Here is a 21,394-nt window from a genome sequence, read left to right as displayed (position 1 = left end):
CCTGGAGTGGCTCACATGGATCGCCGGGGCTGGTAACTTCCTTCCAGCGCTGCAGACAGCATTCCGGAAACACCGCTGTACTGCAGACTCTATTCTGGACGTGATCTCCATCCTCGATGATGCCAGACATTCTGTAGATGTCTTCCTGGTCGTCCTCGACGTCTAGTCTGCGTTGGACAACCTTCCTCATTCCACTACTGAGCAGACACTCCTGGTGGTGAGCAGGAACTTGATGCATTCATATCGGGCTTCCTCTTTAACCGATCCCTGAAGATTCGAGTTAGACAACCACTAAGCCCCCCGTCCCGTTACCTCTGACGTGCCCCAAGGATCGGTCCCCATCATCATCAGCCTGACTATACCCATTGCAAGGCGAAGGCCTCTCCCATATTCCTCCAATTAACCCGGTCCTGTATTAGCTACATCCATTTGACCCCTGCGAACTTCATCCTCCCATCTAACTTTCTGCCGCCCCCTGCTACGCTCTCCTTCCCTTGGAATACAGTTTGTTACCCTAAGCGACCATCGGTTATCCTCTCTTCGCACTACATGTCCTGCCCATGCCCATTTCTTTTTGATTTCCACCGGAATGTCAGTAACTTGACTTATTTCTCTAACCCGGCACTCTGCACATTTCCTATCTCTTAATGTTACCTCTACCATTTTTCGTTCCATAGCCCAAGTATCGGTCCCTCAGCCCATGGCTATTCAAACTTGTCCTGGCTGGCCTGCTGAACTCTATTCAGCATGACAAATGGCACAAGGCTTCCTGCTCCATTTATACGTGGCGATGTTGCCCCTTTTGACTCTTAAGATTATATTAGAAAGGAAGATGTAGAGAGCAGTCAATGGCGTTCAGGACTTCCTATCACTCAAAGGACTGGCCCTCTCGGCAACCAAATCCAAGGCCCTGGTCCTACATCCCAGAGCAGCGAGGAGCATCCGCTGACTTGCAACTTTGCACATCGTTGGGACCCCCCTGGTGTGGAAACGTCAGGTGAAGTATCTAGGTCCCATAATTGATGACCGGCTCACTAGGAAGCTCTGAAGGCCTCTGGCACTGCATAGTTACACACACACACACACACACACACACACACACACACACACACACACACACACACACACACACACACACACACACACACACACACACACACACACACACACACACACACACACACACACACACACACACACACACACACACACACACACACACACACACACACACACACACACACACACACACATACACACACACACACACACACACACACACACACACACACACACACACATGCACGCACACGCACACACACGAGATTAATGCGAGACGTATGTTCACACCGCTGATGCGCTCACTACGAACTGGTTGTTATGTGTGATACGAAGAAGGAAACATCACAAAAAGACGTAAGAATAAAAGAAGAAAACGGAAGATTCAGGAAAAATGCGAAGAAACATTTTGAAGGAAAAATAACACGAAAATAAAACAAAAATAATGGCAAATTTCGTCTATCTTCTGGCAATAATATCTGAACAAAGCAGTATCACTTTCTCCCTGCTGAACGCGACAGATGGAACACTCACGCATTCCCCTTCTTCACGCGAAATCATCATAAATGCTTCAATAATCTGTCCTCTGCGCGTAACCTGGTCCAATCAATGAAAAGACAGATTATCGAAGCATTTAAGGTGATTTCGGGTGGAGAAAGGGAATGAGTGAGTGTTCCATCTGTGGCGTTCAGCAGGAAGGAAGTGATACTGCTTCGTTGGGACAATATATGACAAGAAGATAGACGCAATTTGCCATTATTTTCGCGTTATTTTATTGCGAAAGTAATACTACTCTAGGTTTCGAGCCTTCAGCGTAGCGCGGCGGTAGCCACGTACGTCTTACCCACGTGACGTTGTGACATCACACCCCACGTGACACTGGGGTGAGAGCTGGGCGACCAACTCAAGCGGTCGGCGTAGCGCGGCGGTAACCACGTCTTATCCACGTAACGCTGTGATGTCACACCCCACGTGACACAAAAGCGAGAGATGGGCTCCCAACTCAAGCGGTCGGCGTGGCGCGGTCAGAGCCGCGGCTCAGTTGGCAGGAGCTGCCAACTTGGGTCACTCATTTCACATGGGACGATTATGTCAGAATCAGCCTACTAGGACCCCTGGCATTCCCATTACCCATATAGGCCACTAAGGCACGTTCATACGGCTTGGTTAAAGCGGGGCTTTATATGTGGGCTGACGAAGAAGAAAAAGAGAAGAAGAACGCTCGGTCACCCGCAGCTAATGCTTTCACTCAGTTTTTCTTCGCATTTTTCCTGAATCTTCTGTTTTCTTCTTCTTGTACCCTTACGTCTTTTTGTGATGCTTTCTTCTTCGTATCACAAATAACAGCTAGTTAGTAATGAGCGCATCATCGGTGGGAACGTCTTGCTGTAATCTCTGTTGTGTTTGTGTGTAACCGCGCCAGAGGCCTTCCCAGTCATCTAACCAACTAGCCGGCACGCAAGTATCACTTGGAAGCCCTTTGCGGTACATAGATCATGTTGGCTAAGCAGTCCAACGCCTCCTTGCTAGAAGCAATGATTGCTTCTCCACTTAGGTAATCAAACTTTTCGAAGCAGCGGCGACATCGTCATCCTTTACGCCCTGCTCTTCATCTCCCTCCGAGCTACCCGTGTCTTGCGACTGGACATCGGCAAGCGCTGGGCCTGATGATTTCTTGAAGTCCCCCAGTAATCCCAGATCCCTGCCACCTTGGCAGAAGTTAGTATCTACCCTCTGGACCTTCTGTTTGCCCTGAGGGGACTGTCGCACATTGACCATCTCACTCATGCCCTATACGATGCTGTACTAGAACGACTGCACAATTCCCATTCTAGAATGGGAAAGTTGTCAGCCGTAGTCATGGAAATTATGTAACCAGCTTCTGTCCTACCTCCACCGCCCAACCGTTCTCCATTGCAAGTCATCCCGGGAATGGAGGGCAACTCCAGGTTTCACACTCCTGTCGCTGCCTTCCAGCAATGTACTCTATAGCTTTCCTTGAGGAGTGCAGCGGTTCCACTCTCTTCTTCATGGATGGCAGCTGGACAAGCAGCTGTAGCTTTGGCACTGTCAAGGCTACAGCTGGATCAGTCAAGATGCTAACGCCTGTCGTTCCCTGCAAGTTCAACCGCTGCAGAGCTGGCCGGTCTCCACTTGGCCACAAAGTTCATTGAGACAAGTGCCGACCCACTTGGACCTGTGAATGTGTTGTGCGACTCGAGACTTCTCTACAGCTGCTGACTAACTATCACAGAATTAACCACTTGAAGATTCTCCCAGCCCGCCTTCTAGCCCTAAAGGACTTTGGGTATCAACTGACCATGCATTGGGTCAGTTTCTGTGGGTACGCACGTACCAACAAAAAGAGAGCACATACGTGTGCTTTTAATTTTCTGCAGATACTACCTAACAACCGCGTAATGTACGTATGTATACCGACCCTTCCTTCGTCCGCAAATACAGCGCTGTCCATTATGACGTCGTCGGGGGCCGCGCTGAGAGATCGACGAACTTTTCGTTTCAGAAGAAGCCTCGGTCAGGGCAGACAGTTGAAGAAGTCGGTCTTGGTGAATCTGGGAAGCGCCTCTTCGAGCTGCTGTAAGATGCCCCCTCTGTCGATGCTCTCGCTTTGGGCAATTTGTTCGAAGTTTCGGAGAGATGGGCTGTACCGCCTTCTGCGGCACCGCGACCATCTAGCATGCAGAGGGAAACGTGTGTTAACAATGCGCAAATATGGCAGAAAACGGGTGGTACATGAAGTTCTCCATCCCAACAGCCAGGTCCTTTGAAATCCTTATGGAATCTCCCCATTTCTCCTCTTTCCTTCCCTCGTTGTTTCACGGCATGTCCACGCGGTCTCCTCTGACGAGCTTAATGTCACCGTTCCAAATAATGGCTCCGTTCCGGGGCAACGCCTATTGTTTTTGGTGCTTTTCGAGGCGAACTAGCAATCGTCGCCTGTCGGGTCCACTGCTCGTGCCATCGGAACCCTTCTGTCCTTTTCTATTAACCAGCTATATATTTAACCGTACTCCAGATTGCTAGCACTTGTGCCCGTCAATGCCTTCATCAGCTGGCTGGGCCACAGCGAAAAGCAGAATTCGGACTTATTGCGCCGGTCCCCAAAGCACAAGGCGCATGCAGGAGCCTCACTGACGCTAGGCTGCGCCTAGAGTATAAGAACTTTCACACGGCAGATACGGACCCCTTCCATGCACCTATGGCGAGCGTAGTTGTCACGTGTACGTGGTCCTCTGTTGTGACCGGGGTTCCGGCCGAGGTATGCGCAGACTCCAGCAGCTGAAAATGGAGGAGTAACTAGCGGACGCCGGCGAGCGACCTCCGCCAAGCAGCGAAGCGGCGGCGACGGCAGTGGAGTGACGCTTTGTTTCCTGCTGCGGCGGCCAACCCTTCCCACCCTTCGGGATGGAGACGGGCTGCCTTTCGGGCATTGACCCCCATGGCACCCACGGCGGCAACAGTGAGAAACCTGGACGTCGTCAAGGGCAGCGAGGCGGTGGCGACGGCGGCGGAGTGACCTTTGTTTCCGGCTGCGGCGACCAACCCTTCCCGCCTCCCCTCCTTCGGGATAGAGACGAGTTGCCTTTCGGGCCTTAATCCACTTGGCGCCACGGCGGCGACAACAGGGAACCAAGCGGGTGACCTCCTTGGAATTACGCGAGGGAAATGACCGCCGCGAGCGGGCGACTTCACGGGATGTTTCGCCCTGGTGCCGAATATCCGAAGATCGTCATCGACATCGGAAAATTTGCCCTCGCCACCGAAAGATGTGAGAGGAGGTCCGAGCACCACCCTCGGCAGTGGGCGGTACATTGAGTGATTTCTTGTGCTGCAGTGATTGGACTGCACCGATTGAACTTTGTTTCCCCAGCTACGGAAGTGGGGACAACCGTGGTGAAATATAAGCGGTGAAAATTGTCTCCACAGAGAGCTCCGTTTTTCACTTATATACACAGTGAGAGAAGTTTTGAGCACACCAGGAAAGAAGAAAAAAAAGAGGAACGATAGATATAAGAGAAAAAAACAACAAATAACTGACATTGATTATAGTAATATAAAAATATACATAAAATAAACAACCATTCCAGGCGCATCAAGTCCATGGTACTTAAAACACATTCTAGAAATACAGAATAATACAATAAAGAAGTTGACCTGTTAATATCCCATCATGTAAATAGTTGTATAAAACGTTCTTTGCCTCTCCTCCCTGGCTGCTCCTGGTCCTTCGTCTCGGCTCCTCATGGTTCGACTGCGGTGAAGCCTGGGCCCCCGAACCCCAGCCACATCACCTCCTTTCGGCCTAACTTTGACTCTTTGTAGCCGCCTTCCACTGGCCGGCAGCAAAGCAGGAACTATAACCAAAACTCGTAAGAAGAGGATCGAGGAACAGATGCAAGAGGCGAAAAGCATCGTTGCCGGCAGAGGGCGCCAGACCGGGCTTTGCGAAGGTCAGCCATCATCCGACGTCGTCAGTCATCGTACAGGGGCGGGCAGAAGAATATGGATCCTCACTCGGCGGTCGAAGTCACCCCCCCCCCCCCCCCATGATGCGTTGCCTAGAAAAATATAAGATATTTGATGCATCCGCAAGTAATAGTTACTTTTGCCCTCTCACGCGAAGGGAGCAAACATTTCTGCATCCGTTCATAATGCCACAGATAAGTTTCAACCTTAATTGAGGACCTTATTGTCATTTTGTGCGCCATTGCAAGGAAAACACAACGTGCGAGAGTGGTTTATGTCACCGAACTTGGGTGTGCAACAATTGAGCTCCAATATTGCTTCGTTATCAGGAAAATAATTTCTCTTTCCTTAATCGCCATATGTTAACCAGGTGCCACATACCACTGGTGAACATTCCCAATAAAATCAGCCCATTTTTTTATTTGTGCCTTTACTACCACATAGCCACATACTAAATAGCAAGATAACAAATTATGCAAATCCTGCCGACATGTTCACTAGAAATCCCCGTTTCAAGGATGCCGTACGTACTGTGTGCATGTAGCTCCTGTCCCGCGCTTCCATCGCAAGGCCAAACATGAATTGGCAGCTCCTGCCAATTCGGCCATGTCATGTCTTCTTGTGGTGGCACACCGCCCGACGGTCAATCCTTGTCCATGTCACCTGCCAGAGCAGTGCCTCTTATTTCTCGCTCACAATACTAACGCCGGAGTATCCGGAGAATGGTTGGCGCATTAAGGCGATCTCTATAATACGGTACTCGGAGGCTCCTCACTGCTGAACAGTTTTACGTTGCATAGGAACTACTGGAGGAGAAGCTATGGCAAGCCTCAAAATGTTCGTAGACGTTAATCTTTTTTAACTCTTAGAGAATAAAAACACTAAAAGCATGTATCCGCATTCGCATGTGCAGGAAAGTATAAGGAACATTTTACTGCGCTTGGAAGTACTTTAATGGGCACATTTCGCTGTGGACCAGTCGCCAAGTACACCAGACGTTGGCGACCTCTCTCCAGCCGTTGTCTCTCATTGCGTCCGTATGCTAAACAGGTGTCAGTCATACAAATCCTGCAGATTAGTTTATGATCTCCCAATCTACTACGCCACAGAATCAACTGGCGCGCGACTTTTCGCCTCACGTCGCAGAAGGCCGCGAGCAGGCATGCACAGCAGGCAGATGGTTTCGCAGCAGCGGCAGAGCAATCGGCGGCGCTCCCCAAGCCGAACCCAGCCGAGAGAGCACCCCTCTCTCTCACCACCATCCCCCCACGTGACGCCACGGCGCCGGCGGCTGCAGCGACCCTGCCGAAGCTTGCCGAGCGCCCTGCGCGAGCCCGAAGGGGAGAGAGGGACCCCGCGAGCGGCGGGCCGCGCAAAAATTCCGCTCGCGAGAGACGCGCGCGCGCACACACACACACGCACACACGCGCCGAGGCAAGCCAGGAGCAGAGACAAATCCAAACACAAAGAGCGAAGCTCTTCCAAAAGGGAACGAGCAGCGGGGAGAACCTTGAGCATGACGTCACATTGCCATGGCGACGCCAACGACTCCTTGTGACGTCGTGGCGGCGCTATCGACCAATCAGAGGCAACCGTCCTCGTTTTTTCCTGAACGAGTCTCTCTCTCTTTCTTTCCGTCTCTGTTTTACCCTGCCCTCGTCTCTATCTCGTTCTCCTTCTCTCCTTCGACCGCGTCTCCGTCGTCACGGCGGCGGCTGCTCGCTGGCTGCAGCATGCATCGGCCGCCAGTTTTTCACCGGTGGAGACCCCAGGGCTGATTTTTTTCTCTATTTCTTTGCTTTTTTTCTACTTTCTGGGGAAAGAAGGGGGCGGGAGGAGAGCGTGGGTGCTGTCGAGAAGGGCTGCATCTGAACGACGGATTCCAGTCGACAGGAGCTGTCCACTATTATTTCTTTGCACCCATGTTGTTAAGGGCATCGAATCCTCCCAGACACAACGGAGCAACAGTTGGCATAAGAACACAGAACGCTTCTCTAAAATGCACAGATGAAGCAGCTCTTTCATTGATTGCATCAGTCGGTCCCCTTTGGCATCTTCAAGCGGCCTTCTCGAAGATGGAAACTGCGTTCACGGATTCAATAGATAAAAAAAAAAAAAACACTAAGTACGTTCATCGTGCTAATATGGCCGCTTTTAGGTTTGTCGGAAAAGGTGGCGGGATTCGTAGCTCAGGAACTGAGATGTGAACTTCAACATTAAGCTGCACCTAAAGGGCGGGTTTAGGGCCATTATCTCAACACACAAACGAATATTGTGAAGGAAATGTACTCGCCATTAAATTCTTCAAGGACGCCTCGACTGCATAAAACACGTGCACCGGTAATAAAGGCTGATAATATTTGTCACTTATGTGATAACGTCGTCCCTGCTTTGAAGATGCTGCTCTCTTTAGAGGTCACCACGCACGGGTAGTCGCGCACGGAAGAGAACGTTAAGCTGAAACAGCATGTAGGAAAACTCTCGCGAGGTGTTGGGTCTCATCGAGCCAGCCCTCTCTATTTAGGAAGTCATTGATTGGTGGCGACAGCGACTTCTAAGGAGGATAATAGTCCTCCGATGAAAAGACAGACCAGACTGCCAAGAAAGACCCGTCTTCCTCTGCCGAATCAATTTCCGCTCTAGTGCCGCGTAAATTACCACCGTAATAGCCCTTGGCTAACGACACGGGCGTCAGGGAAAAAAAAAATCGAAGGAGACAGCAAGCAAAGTGACGTCACAATAGCGCAACCAATAAGTGGTGTCCGCGGCAGGATCAAATGCTGGCCGCACGCGCCGAAAGCAAGCACGCGGTCGCCGACGGCGTCGAAGGACATAGAAGAGAGCGATGGTAAGAAAAAATACGTAGCCGGCCCGGCTTGCTGCGCCCGCGCACCGGATGATGTGTGACGTCACACTCACCCTCGCCAGGTGACGTCATGAGTTTTCTCCATTCTCCTCGCTCTTTTCGTCACGTGCGTAGCCGCCTGACTCGTCAGCGGGTGACGGCGGAGCTGCCTCCTGTCGCCTCGATGCAAGAACGACGAAAGGGCCCACGATTACGGACCTTCTATGAAAGAAGGAAAAGGATCAGTCAAGATTGCTGATGGTTAAAGAAACTCTCCTCTACCATCTGAAAAGTGCGGGCAGTTCATGAGGAGGCGGGTCAGGCGAGCTGTCATTTCTTTAATCGGCCCGGTAACAGCCCGAGCCACTTTGGTTCTCGGCCTCCGGCTGCCCCTCCCGGCAATGCGTTGTAATTAGCGTCATTGTCTTTAGGCGCCTAACTAGACACGAAGAGGCGATTAAACATGTACATAAATGAAAGCTTGTCGCATTCCCTGCCCGCCTGTCATCACTCTTACTACTGTTGAGTGAAGATTTAATTTCAATTAAGTTTCTGCCTGTTTTTATTGAGTACACGTAGTAGCGAGTGTGCGCGCGTTAATTTCGACGCTTTCAAATTATGACCTTTGATTCTCGCGCAGTCTTATGCCCGCCTTCTTTTGTTTTTTATTGGAAACCTTGTTCACTTCGCAATCTTGCACAGTGACAGAGCACAGAGGTAAAACGTACATTTGATTTAATAAATAAATGCGCGCCGATATAGGAAATGAAAATGATCCATTTATTCGACGAGCTAATTTATTTCACAAATTAAACTTAAATAATCATGTAGCAAACGCGTATAGATCGACGGACAAGTACCGCTCTGGGGAGGAGTGCCCGCAAACGACGAAATTATAATTTATTTTAAAGTCAGCTTCTTTTCAACATATTTCAACAATTATTCGTCCAATCAAGCTAAGTGAGAGTCTGTCATCGAGCGAAGGGAAGGAAGTGCCAGATCTCTGCAAATTACCTCGAAAAGCCAGCATGGAATATACATGTAGCCCTCGAGAAGTCATTCTGCTGTAGCAAGAAAAAAAATCGTGGCAATTTACTATCTGTTACTCTATGTATGTATGTATGTATGTATGTATGTATGTATGTATGTATGTATGTATGTATGTATGTATGTATGTATGTATGTATGTATGTATGTATGTATGTATGTATGTATGTATGTATGTATGTATGTATGTATGTATGTATGTATGTATGTATGTATGTGTTGTCTGGCCTGCATTGTACCTGTGTTTAAGACTACCATATTCCCACTCCTGTAATAATCCCAATTGGGATTGACAGTATTCTGAAATACATACATACATACATACATACATACATACATACATACATACATACATACATACATACATACATACATACATACATACATACATACATACATACATACATACATACATACATACATACATACATACATACATACATACATACATACATACATACATACTCTAATACTGAGCTATCAAGACGCGTTCAGATATGGCGTGCTGCCTTTAGCACTTAAAATAATTCTTTTCCGTAATTCTGATGATGTAGGCAATGAAAAACCGCTTACCTTTTGTTGCTCATTTTACCTCGGCGCAACCGTCAACCGCCCGTCTGCCGCGCACAAAGTCTGAGCCGTAGCCTGTAAAGTGTCAAAACACAGTGCGGGGTCCATTAATCTGGTTGTAAACCTCCCGAATAAACGAGTCCGCTCGGCTAGCGTAAAGAATTAAGCAGGCATCGAACTGTATAATAGTATGCATAACTTACCTGCAGGCACAGAATTTGAGGCGACGAAGGAACACCGTAAGCTGCGCATTAATCCCCCAGTACTTTCAAATTTGTTTCAAATTCATACCGCCGTTCATTCTGCCTGTTTGGACCAGTCACAGTCACTCCACAAAACAACGGTCGCTTGTCATGAAATTCAAAAAACAAACAAAACAAGCATAAGACAGGCAACTGTCTTCGTTTCAGGGAAACAACACAAGTTTGGGCTCGAACACATGTGGTTGTTGAACGCACTTGCAGTTATGTAGCAAGTTTCCTGTGGTCCAAGTGCCATTTTCGACCTCTGGGACCACATTCAATTGAGTTTTACTGTACTGCAATCCGTTACCGTGATCTGCATGGAGGAATGAAACAACTTAGGAGAGGCCCTTGCCATTCCCAATCCATTGGAGAAAGTGTGGCGGAAGTGACGTCAAAATTTAGGGTTAGCCAAGTTGCTATGAGAACTCGGGCCACTAGCAACAGCGTTGCTAAGGGCCCGAGCTACGTGTGCGTCGCAGAGATAGAAAATGCGGAGGGTAAAGGAGGAGGAGAGACATTGCAGTGTCCGGTCGCGGCGCGGCCGCGCGGCCGTGCCGGCTTAAAAAAAGTGACGTCAGGGCCTCTCCTAAGCTTTCCTTCCTCCATGGTGATCTGCCACCACGCGTTCCACTGCGCATGCCCAGATCCGCTTGACGTCGATAGATGGCGCCACATGCTGGAAGAAGTCTGCACATATATATACCGGCCGCGTCGGGACAAAGCGCGCGCGCACCGGCCGCGCGCGGTTGGAGGTCACTGTGATAGATCGCTGTAATGCAATATGTACGATTTGCTTTTTTTTTCGTGTCTATTGAATAAACAGGACTTAAACTGGAAAGAGATTAGATGATTTAATTAAACACTCCTTTTTAATGCTACAACATAGCACATACTCTATTGAGTTACGCAGCGAAAATTCATTAGACTCATTTTATGCTCCACATGATGGCTCAATGATTCTGGCTTTCGACCGCTGATAATGAGTTATGTCGTGGGTTTACCCCAGCCGCGCGTAGAGCATTTCGAAGCAGGCGATATACTATAATGCCCATGTGCTAAAAGCCTTTCACCACGGCGTCTTTGTATAAAGTCTGGCGTCGGGGTTAGTTATGAGCGAAAATTCACGGGCGCGCCTCTAACATGTATGTACGTCATGATGCTACGTCACAGCAAAAACATTTAATAGGCGTTAGGTTTGGTTTGGTTTTGGGGTTTAACGTCCCAAAGCGACTCAGGCTATGAGGGACGCCGTAGTGGAGGACTCCGGAAATTTCGACCACCTGGGGTTCTTTAACGTGCACTGACATCGCACAGCACACGGGCTCCCGGCACACAGCACACAGAATCCCGGCCTCGGCGGCCGGGATTCGATCCCGCGTCCTTGGGAACAGTAGTCGAGCGCCCTAACCACTGCGCCACCCCGGCGGGGCTTTAATAGGCGTTAGTTCCGAGTTCGAGCCCCTGCGCAGAACGCATTCTTTTTTTCACCTGCGTAAAGTTTCTGAGAAGCTTTGTGGCTGCGTTTGGGTTAGGGATGTAATAGGGAACGATTGCTATACCTTACTTCAATTTCATTCAACGTTGGGGAATTCGCCTATACTCCTTTAATCTCTGCGGCCGACAGGAAAACATGAAGCACCACAAGCTGGGTGCGCAGAACTGTGCCAGCACGGCGTATGGAATGCAGTGACGTGTGATGCCGGAAGGGCGGCAAGCACGGGTGAGGCAAGTGCTCGAACCCCGGGCGACAAAGCGAACACCTGCTGCTTCCTGTCGCTGCCGCTGCAGCGATTTAAAGCGGACCGTCGACACAGGGGTGTGAAGCAAGAGGAGGAAATTGCGTTCACACAGCGCGGAACCACCGCATTATATAGTACTCTCAAGAATGCTTGCGCCTGCACGCACGCGCAAAGAAAAAAAGCCGATGTAAAATTAACCACTCACTGATTCAACGGCAACTAAAATAAGTTTAAGCGTTTGAGGCGCTGCTGGTAACTTTGGCATCGCAACCTATTTCCGCCTCAGTAGTATTATTCAGTCTCCAAGAAAATGAAATCTTTAGGGGTCAGCTACGAATTTCTTGTTTTGTTCTGTTTTTGTACAGGTATGTGAAAAATTTAGCACTATCGATGAAAACATAAGAGCACCGAATGTCAGGTTTGGTTTGGTTTGGTTTGTGGGGTTTAACGTCTCAAAGCAACTCAGGCTACGAGAGACGCCGTAGTGGAGGACTCCGGAAATTTCGACCACCTGTGATTCTTTAACGTGCACTGACATCGCACAGCACACGGGCGCCTTGCTTTTCGCCTCCATCGAAAAGCTTCCGCCGAGGCCGGGATTCGATCCCGCGTCCTTGGGAACAGTAGTTGAGCGCCGTAACCACTGCGCCACCCCGGCGGGGTCCGAATGTCAGGATTTGTCGAGCTGAAAATCCGAGGGATCGTGGAACCACTTTATGCTTAGAAAATGCGTGTTATTTCATTAAATATAGAAAGACTGAAACTCGTACCATATACTGCAGTATCAAGACTGGATGCCTGAATTTAACATTTATTTGTTAACCTATTGATTTACTCTTGCTATTATTAACTTTGCAGCAGAGTAATTTTTCCTTGGGCAACTGTACTCGTTCTAAACTACACCACGCGTTTGATCTCAAGGTAACAACTCTTCTGAAAAAGATGGAGTGCCGATCTATTCCCACAGAAACCGAATGAAGTCTGTGTCGCGTAGCCCACATACCGCGAAGGCATTACAATGTTAACATCTCTGATTTCTTCCAAATACGCTACCGGGCCGAATCATCAACTAACGATGACACAGTTCCTCGTAAAAAAAAAAAATAATAAGAATTGTTTTAAATATTCTTTTATCCAAGACCGTAACTGGCTGGAATAGCTTAACAAATAAGAAAGTGACTCAACCTTCCATAGGCTTCGTTTACCGTCAGGCTCTGCTCACAGCGGAGAAACCCTATTTCGTTCCTTGTTTTTGCAGTACACGTGCGTTATGGTGATAAATGACGTTTGTTGTATTGATCTGGCAGTGTACTTTGTCTTCACTTTGTTCTTTTGCCAGCGATTGTTTTTATGCTGCTTTATATCCCCCCCCCCCCTACCCTCCTAAAACTCCTTGTGAACTGCATTATGTAAAATAAATAATAAAATAACGATGTAATGAGTTAACTTTCTTGCTCTCCATGTGAGCTCAGCCCACTAGCCAATGTCGTCGAACGAGAGCCATGTATTCCTCCCTTCCTTTACCCCTGTTAACCTGTTATCACAGACGGCTGACAAGAGCAGTTATGTCATGACTCGTTCAGATACCTTTGAACGGCACGTGAGGCTGTTAGCTGTACTTTTAACTATAACGGTTGTCTAGCTTCCAATGTGGATCGGTCCGCGGCCGTTTGTCGTGGCGCCTTCAAGGGCACTCACGACATCGCACTGTCTTGCGAGAGGAGGACGTGCCGAGCCGACCTTGCCTCCTTTGGGAACGGCCTCCCCTCCCCCGCTCGGGAGGGGGCAGTAACCTTCCCCTTTAGGTCCAGCTGGTTATGATCGGGGCTGGTTCCACGGGGCAGCTTTGTTGAACTTGACGGAGGTTGGGCCGGAGCTGTGGGTAACGGAGGCCCCTCGCTGCTGCTGTCTCTGTAGGTGCTCGAGTGATTCGGAATTCCACGAGCGTTGTTCTGATTTCAGGACATGTGAATAATAAGTATCTCATTAGTAACACATATACATAAAGGCTACCGACGCGAAGACGTGACGGTTTGGACCAGTCTTTCCAAGTTATGTCTGTGTCATCTTCATGACTCTGCAGCCATATGTCGCACCGCAGGAATCAAACGTCATGCGCTTGCTAATAGTAGTGCTCGACCTGAAACTACTATCACCAGTTCTCACTCTCCTTCAACGGCGAATTTTCTTTTCTCGCATGGTAGCGTTCTTAACTGAAGCGGCAAAATCGTTCACACGAAAACTAATCGAATATATAGAGCTCACATTCAAACCAGTCATGTTGCGTCTTCAGGGATTAAGAAGGAGTCGTGCACTCTGCTCGTTCTTACTTTGATTAAATACAATAAGTGGACGTACATTTTCAGCTCAATTACTTTCAAAACGAACATTAAATTTGGTGGAAAATGAAGGTCCAGATCACGTCTAGGAGACACCACTTTCTAGCACCCATTTCTACAGCCCGGCGTTCATTAACGCGCACTGACATCTTAACGTACACGGGCGCCTTGCGTTTCACCTCCGTCGAATAGCTCAGAAGCCTAGAGCTATCACCACAGAGCCACCGCGACGAAGCACGTCGTGCGTGTAGTGTTGGGTGAGATTTTCAGAATATCGAAAAATATACTGCCATTTAGCGAGTCTGTGCAGCGAACCGCGCCTTCAATAAAACAGAACATCAGAGGAAAGACAGTGCTCGAACACTCGAGTTCGGGCTCAGCGCACACTTGTGTGCGGCGTAAGCCGCCCCCATCTGTCCGTAGGTGTCGGGCGACCCGCGACGAACACGGCACCGGCAGCCGCCCGGAAGCTGAAAAAGCCCGAGCGGACGACCGCATCCCCTCGACGACTACGACTATGATGGCCTTCGTGAGGAAGAGAATCGGTTGGGCGGGTGTGGGTCGGCGGCGCCTCGACCACCGGCTCCCGAAAGGTCACTGTCACGAACCTCGCGGCGCTATGCCCGCCCTTCCCTTCCTCCTTTCCCCCTTTCGGAGCACTCCCTTTGACGGCGGCGGCAGACTCCGCCGGCGCCGGGGGATACCGCGCAATCGCAGGGGCGCGACCGCACGCGCGAAGGAGAAGTGGGGCGCCAGGCGCGACCCTAGCGTTTGAGCCTAACAGCTTTTCAAGCACCTGAGCCTACATGCCTGTTGTCTGTCCTCGCAAATTTCTTTGTCCATACTACGTGGGAGCGGAGAGGTCCAGAGTTCGTGTCTCCAAAGCTTTTCCGTGCAGTCATGTTGGATGTTGTAGGCGTCACAAAAGACGGCATCCAGACTCCGTCTGCATCAGCTTTGCGTATCGGTTAATCAAGTGAGCTTCTTTTAGTTCCTGGAAGGGGTCAACTCCCCCATTGCGGAGAGGCGTTGGTTGCTTATGGTAGCAGTTGCCGCGGCAGGCAACGCACTTTTCCTTCCTTTTTGATTATTTAATAAACCACTACCACCATCACCGAATTCATAGTCATTTTAGTGAATTTCCATATGATTGCATCTATCCGATTTTATTCGTGTAGAGAAGGGGATTCGGCTCGTCACAAAGGCATGGCCCAACCTAGGCGTATCCTTGCCTCTTACTGAGAACCCGATGAATCCTCCGACCCATCTGCTCGCTGAATTTTTGTAGCCTCTCCAAAGCCGTCGCCTTTTTGCAGTTTTTAGTATTGAAAAAGGCACTAAGACCTCTGTACGGTCACCGAGCTTGAGATCGTCACGAATCGGGCGACATACGCAACGTTCTCCCAATGGCCTGCAAGCCATGTATCGTCGCGTGGTTCCGGGCTCGCGCAGAGTGGCCGGGCATATTTACGACACGAGAAATGGATCGTAACGGAAGCGTGAATTCGGTCCCGTCAGAGAGCGTACTCTCATGCCTGCACCCACCCTCCCCCCTCCTTCGTTCGCGAAAACTGTACGAATTAAGCGGAGGCATTGCGTAGAAAACGGCACCTCGGGACCGCGCGAGCGTACCCAGAAACAAAGATCGCGTTTTAATAGTGTATACACCGCGTTTCGAGCAACCGCCCCTTTTCGTCTTTCCGCCGGCTCACGGCTGCATCGGTACTGTAAGTAACGTGCGGAGCAGAGAAGATCTAAATCTTCGCCCGTTATTGGCTTGAGCTGACAGGGTGCTGCGCAGAGATGGCTTATCGCTCTCGTTAAATCATTTCAGTTTCGGTCGGGCAACACCTCGTTGGAAACGGACGGGGGAGGACAATTCTGTTTCAATAAGTGTACTTCGGCCTCAGTTGACCCGCGCCGCGATGAGCTGTAGAAGGACGCTGACATCTCAGTTCGTTTGTGCTTAATTTTTTGTGTTTGGTTGGATCTCGTGAGGTCTGTGCGCGTGTGTGCGTGTTTTCCTTTCCTTGCTTTGGTATTTTGTCTGGTCACGTGATACCAGCGTCGCATGCAGCTTAGTGTGTTTTTCTTCTTTTGTGTATTACCGGATCACGTGGAATCTGCTGGAAGAGCGGTGGGCCCGTCTACATGAGCGGCTACAGGCTACTGCTGCGTCAGGAGTATGCCTGCCTACGAGGGGTCTGCCCAATCGCGACGAGCCGAGGGAGTTGTCGAGAATCGTGAGCCTCTCTGACTGGGGGAGCTCCGGCTGCTGAATGTAATTGGTACTGTGAACTTTTCATCGTCTTCACTCTTACCATGCATGCTATCCTGATTTATAGTTTTTTTTTTATTTGTGAACGTCTGCATCATCCTCGTCGTCACCATTCGCGCCCAACACCAATAAAAACAGAATAGAACTTCTGCTGACTTCCTTGATGAGGCCTCCTGATAGAGAGATGCGTATGGAAGTCCGGTCTTTTGAATTTGCTTTAAAGCACAAAAAGTTCCGCATAAAAATTGATTTTTTTTTTGTCGGCCCCTGACCAAATTTTTCTCACTTGGAAGTTCGATTCTGACGATGTCGATGACATTTCTACGATACCGGGAATGTCTTGCGCGCACAACGAGTGGCTCATTCACGGTGACACAGCGATAGCGCACGGTAATATCGGGATTAGCCCGAAGCTAAATTTCCCGCTTGTTTTTTATACTCACAATTATTGTTACAGTATTACAACATACAATCTCACAAAGCTGCGTATACCCTTCTAAGCATGGTTCTCGTGTAATTTAAGGAAACCTTAAAGATTACCGAGATCGATGGCACCGCGTCAACGACACAAATTTTGATATACAGGCCGTACACGAATATACGACTACACAAAAAGCAAACCTTATAGCTTCCAGCGAAACGCAGAAAACAAGGTGATTGTAGTGCAGTGATAGTTCGCATATATTCCAATAGCATGATTATTCGAGGATCTTCCAATCACGGTTACGCATGATGTCAGCACCTGTACAAAGAGGCGTGTGCCAGATGCCGAAGGCACGCTATATAAACACTAGAAGGTATCCGAGAAGATCGGTTTACGCAAAGAATTCGGAACATTTAAAGGCAAATTTACTTCGTAAAACGTGTTGCTGCCGAATACTACGGCCTAATGCTGTTGTTCATTGAATGAATGAATGAATGAATGAATGAATGAAATTTGCCTTCCTTGCAACCTACAAGAGAAGCATATCTGCACCCGAATAAAAGCAAAATCTGCTTTGCGTGCAGGCGACGTGTTACTATTGCACCAATTGCCACTAGTTCGCCATGCGTTTACTAACAGGCCCATTTCACTTCGAGCACGATTGAGCTGCAGATAAATTGGAGATTGGGAACGAAGAATCAAGAGAAGACGCCTTCGTGCAATCGACAGAGGTTTCCAAATAGCGGGGACGTCTTACATGTAACCGTCAAGAACAAATTATAGATCGTACAGCAAACGCTCCTAACAGCTCCATAGAAGCCGCGACTGCAGCTCAATATGGAGGACGCAGTGGTGAAGAAGGCACATTTTGGTTCGCGATTCCAGCAATTTCCCTGAGCACTTTTAGAGCGCAGCTCTTTGGCGCCCGTTCTTGCGTTACGCGTCGTCGTCACCGTTGTCCCTCGTAACCAGCTCCACAGCCGGGGCAGCACGCGCTTCTGCCGCCTGCGTGCGGCGACAGTGTTACCCGGTTGTCGAAGCGCCGGCTCGGCATCAGCGGATCACAGTGCGTGCATCTCAAGCCGAAACGCAAGGCCTCATTCCTCCCGCGACCTCCCGAAAACTTAATTACTTTATTCGCTCCTTCAAAGCCACCCCGGTGCGGCGGCGGTCGGAGCGCCGGATCGGTGGCGGCGGATTTCGATATGTGCGCCGCCCGAGCCGCACCGGGCCCGTACTCCTCCTGGCTGTGGGCCGCTTTAGTAGCACCCCTCTTTCATTTATTACCTCCACACTAAAACTTTTGTACGTATGGACCTGTTAATTTATATCGCCAATTCCGTATCTTTCTCTACCAACGATACATTAGTGGTGCGGGAGGAGTCTGAATTTGGACTCCATCTTACTCGAGATGGGGAAGGGTGGTAGTTCCTGGCCCTACGGGGCTGGGACGGTAGGTCAACGCCGCTTGTGGCGCGGGCTAAGCCACCGAGTTGTAGACCGTCACTGCGCCCGCCACTGCTTCGGTGGTGGACGACGGCTTTTGTTGCGGCGCGCGTCTTTCTCTCCCTCTTCTTTTCCTTTCTTCTCTATTTTCTCTTCTGTCCGCACGAGGCAGCGGAGGTGGCTCAGCCACAGAGCCAGTAGCAGACCCGTGCACTTTCTTGCACGGGGAGAGCGGGGCCAGGAACTGCCACCCTTCACCACCTCCCAAGGTCAGAACAGCTGCTTACTTTCAGCGAGCTTCCTCTACATGATGTCACCCTGTTTTAGAGCCAGTAACACTCCCAGGTTCAGAAAATATATTTCAATCATTTTTGCGCTTGAAATGGCAAAATTGAAAAATGCAAGAGTGTAAGATCATGCTGCTAATAGTTTTTATTTTAAAAGTCCACTCTGCCGTCTTTGTGCGAGCCTTGTCCACTACAATTTACAAATTTCTGTTCACCTTTTTAGTCCTAGTAACTGCTACTAGTTCAGTTCTACTAACTAGTAATCGCTGCTGCATCAACTACCTTGCTTAGTAATGACTGCACTTACTACCTGACACTGCGTTTGGGGTAGTAAACAATTAGTAGCATGCTAGAAACAGTCGCAGAAAAGTAGTAACGACAGTGGTTTTTAGATTCCTTAGTAAACCGATCGAGTTTATAAGAGTGTAGGGCACATCCAGAGTTAGTCCTCGTTAAGAATTCTGCTGCCAGCTGTCGCTGCAGAAATGCGCTGCAGTTTTGGTGCTGCATACGGTGCATTACGTTTGCTCTCATCATTATTATCAACTAAACGCACCGCCATTATCAATGCTACTGTCATACAGCTGTATAACATCACAACACCTGTGGCGCTCCTGGCGGAGAGAGCGGGAGTTAGGCCACCGCTCATGCGCACCGCCGTCTCTCACGGACGGCGCGGGTCGGTCGGTCGGTCGCCGCTTCTGTATAACGTCACAACACCTGTGGCGCTCCTAGCGGAGAGAGCGGGAGTTAGACCGCCGTTCATGCGCACCGCCGTCTCTCACGGACGGCGCGAGTTGGTCGCCCAGCTTTGAGGCGTGACGTCATAACACCTGTGGCGCTCCTGGCGGAGAGAGCGGGAGTTAGGCCACCGTTCATGCGCACCGCCGTCTCTCACGGACGGCGCGAGTTGGTCGCCCAGCTTTGGGGCGTGACGTCACACAGAGGTCATGTGATAGGTCATTTCATGTGCACCGCCGTCACACCGCAAAGGCTTGAAAGTGAAAGTAGTATTGCTTTCGCAATAAAAAAAGTGATACTAAAGGACCGATGGTAGTCAAAGCAAGCGAAGGATATGGTATGCAACGTGTGTACTGGCGTAAGACGAGTAGTCACCCTCGGCTATCCATCACATCCGTATTCCACAGTCAGCGAGCTCACCGGAATGAGTGCGCGTGCAGTCTCGCGCGTGCTATGAAATCTCGAAAGTGCTGTAGTGTGAAGTCGTCATCTGAGCTTCTGTTCAAAAAAACAATAAGAAAAAAAAGGGAAGACTCGTCGTAACATATCAGCTTCAAGCTACACCTTCGTTATTGCTGGTATGAGGCGAAAAGTTCCGACTGCAACAAAGCTACGGAACAATGTCATAAATGCCCTGACGAGGATATACTTGGATAGCTCTGTGTGCCTCCTCGTTCTCGTTTTCGTAGAGCATTTATTTTTTCCAGATGAATGTTTCCCAACTTGCTCTATTGTCTGCCTTGATGGATATGTTCAACGTAAGAGTCCGTACGTTACAGATGATCTAAACACTGCCGGGTTTGCGATCAGGAAGCGCGAGCGGAACTGCACTTCTGGAGAAAAACGACATCGTCGACGTGTGGCGACCACAGTACGTCCGAACAATTTGGGAAATGTGAAAGCTGTGGAAGAAACTAACCGCAACAAGGGAAGAGGACTTCTCCAAATTGCTCACCGACAACAATAAGAGCAGGAGTCTTCTCCAAAAAAGCAAACAAAAAACATACACATCACACACACAACTTCATACTCCTCGGACAAGAAAAACCTACATGTGAGATATGCAATCAATAACTGACAGTAAACCACATTTTAATAACATGCACGAAATATAAGGAAATCAGGAGGAAACATTTTACGTGTGTCTATAATAAACACCTTTCATTTCATCCAAGTCTTTTGCTAGGAGAGAATGCCACTGTCGAAATTTCTTCTATTTTTGAATTTTTAAAAGAAGTAAAGCTAATAAACAAACTCTGAGTTATTTTTAACAAGAACTGCTTTACCCTGAGTTTGGCGCATGATGGCCTTAGTTGCCTATGTGCCATATAAACCCAACACAACACAACACAACACACAGTTCCTTACGGAAAATAATTTACACTGGCTTTTATAATATGCCTTATGCAAGCATGCGTGATAAAAAAAAAGTACTTTTTAGTTGAGTGCGAGTTTGTGCGCGAGATCTGGCGTGGGATCTGTGCGCGAGATTTCGCGAGATTTGCTCTCATTGTCTATAGCGTTTTTGCCATCTGTAATCCAACACCTGAACGCGCGCCAAGGAACACCACTCGACAGGAGCGATGGTGTACCGTCTAAACAAGCCGGATAATGTGTGACAGATACTGCGGTTCCTTTTCTGTAAACCAATTATAACTATATATAGAGCACTGCAACGAGCGCCGGTAAGAGGCAAATGATAGGAGAGGAACTGTAGGCTTTCGCCATTCTCCTCTTAAACAAAAGACCCTCTGATTTTTTTTATCATATTTTTTAACCTGTCAAGGCATGTGTAATATGAGAACGCAAAGGTGGGTCAGGCCCATTATTGTATAACTTCAGAATTGCAAGACTCAAATAGCGCAGCGCAGTATCGGGAGCAGTTC

General features: G+C 49.0%; 1 long non-coding RNA gene across 5 annotated transcripts in view; it reads right to left on the bottom strand.

Annotated features, from left to right (window-relative positions):
* LOC146176248 (uncharacterized) overlaps positions 1–21,394 on the bottom strand; it is a 221,867-nt gene that overhangs the window by 136,955 nt on the left and 63,518 nt on the right. For 4 of the 5 annotated variants that reach the window (XR_014701511.1, XR_014701508.1, XR_014701509.1 and 1 more), the window contains exons 2-4: positions 10,213–10,356; positions 10,013–10,084; positions 8,467–8,614 (exon numbers count right to left, since the gene is read on the bottom strand). This is a non-coding gene — a long non-coding RNA (uncharacterized LOC146176248). Of the gene's footprint in view, positions 1–5,979; positions 6,211–8,466; positions 8,615–10,012; positions 10,085–10,212; positions 10,357–21,394 lie in introns of those variants that run through there. The other variant, XR_014701510.1, reaches the window with a different exon arrangement.

Source organism: Amblyomma maculatum, chromosome 10, assembly GCF_055883805.1.
Source record: "Amblyomma maculatum isolate TAMU_Amacu chromosome 10, ASM5588380v1, whole genome shotgun sequence".
In the NCBI taxonomy this organism is placed as follows: Eukaryota; Metazoa; Arthropoda; class Arachnida; order Ixodida; family Ixodidae; genus Amblyomma; species Amblyomma maculatum.
Note: the sequence above shows the minus strand (reverse complement) of the source record. Positions and strands in the feature narration are given on the sequence as shown.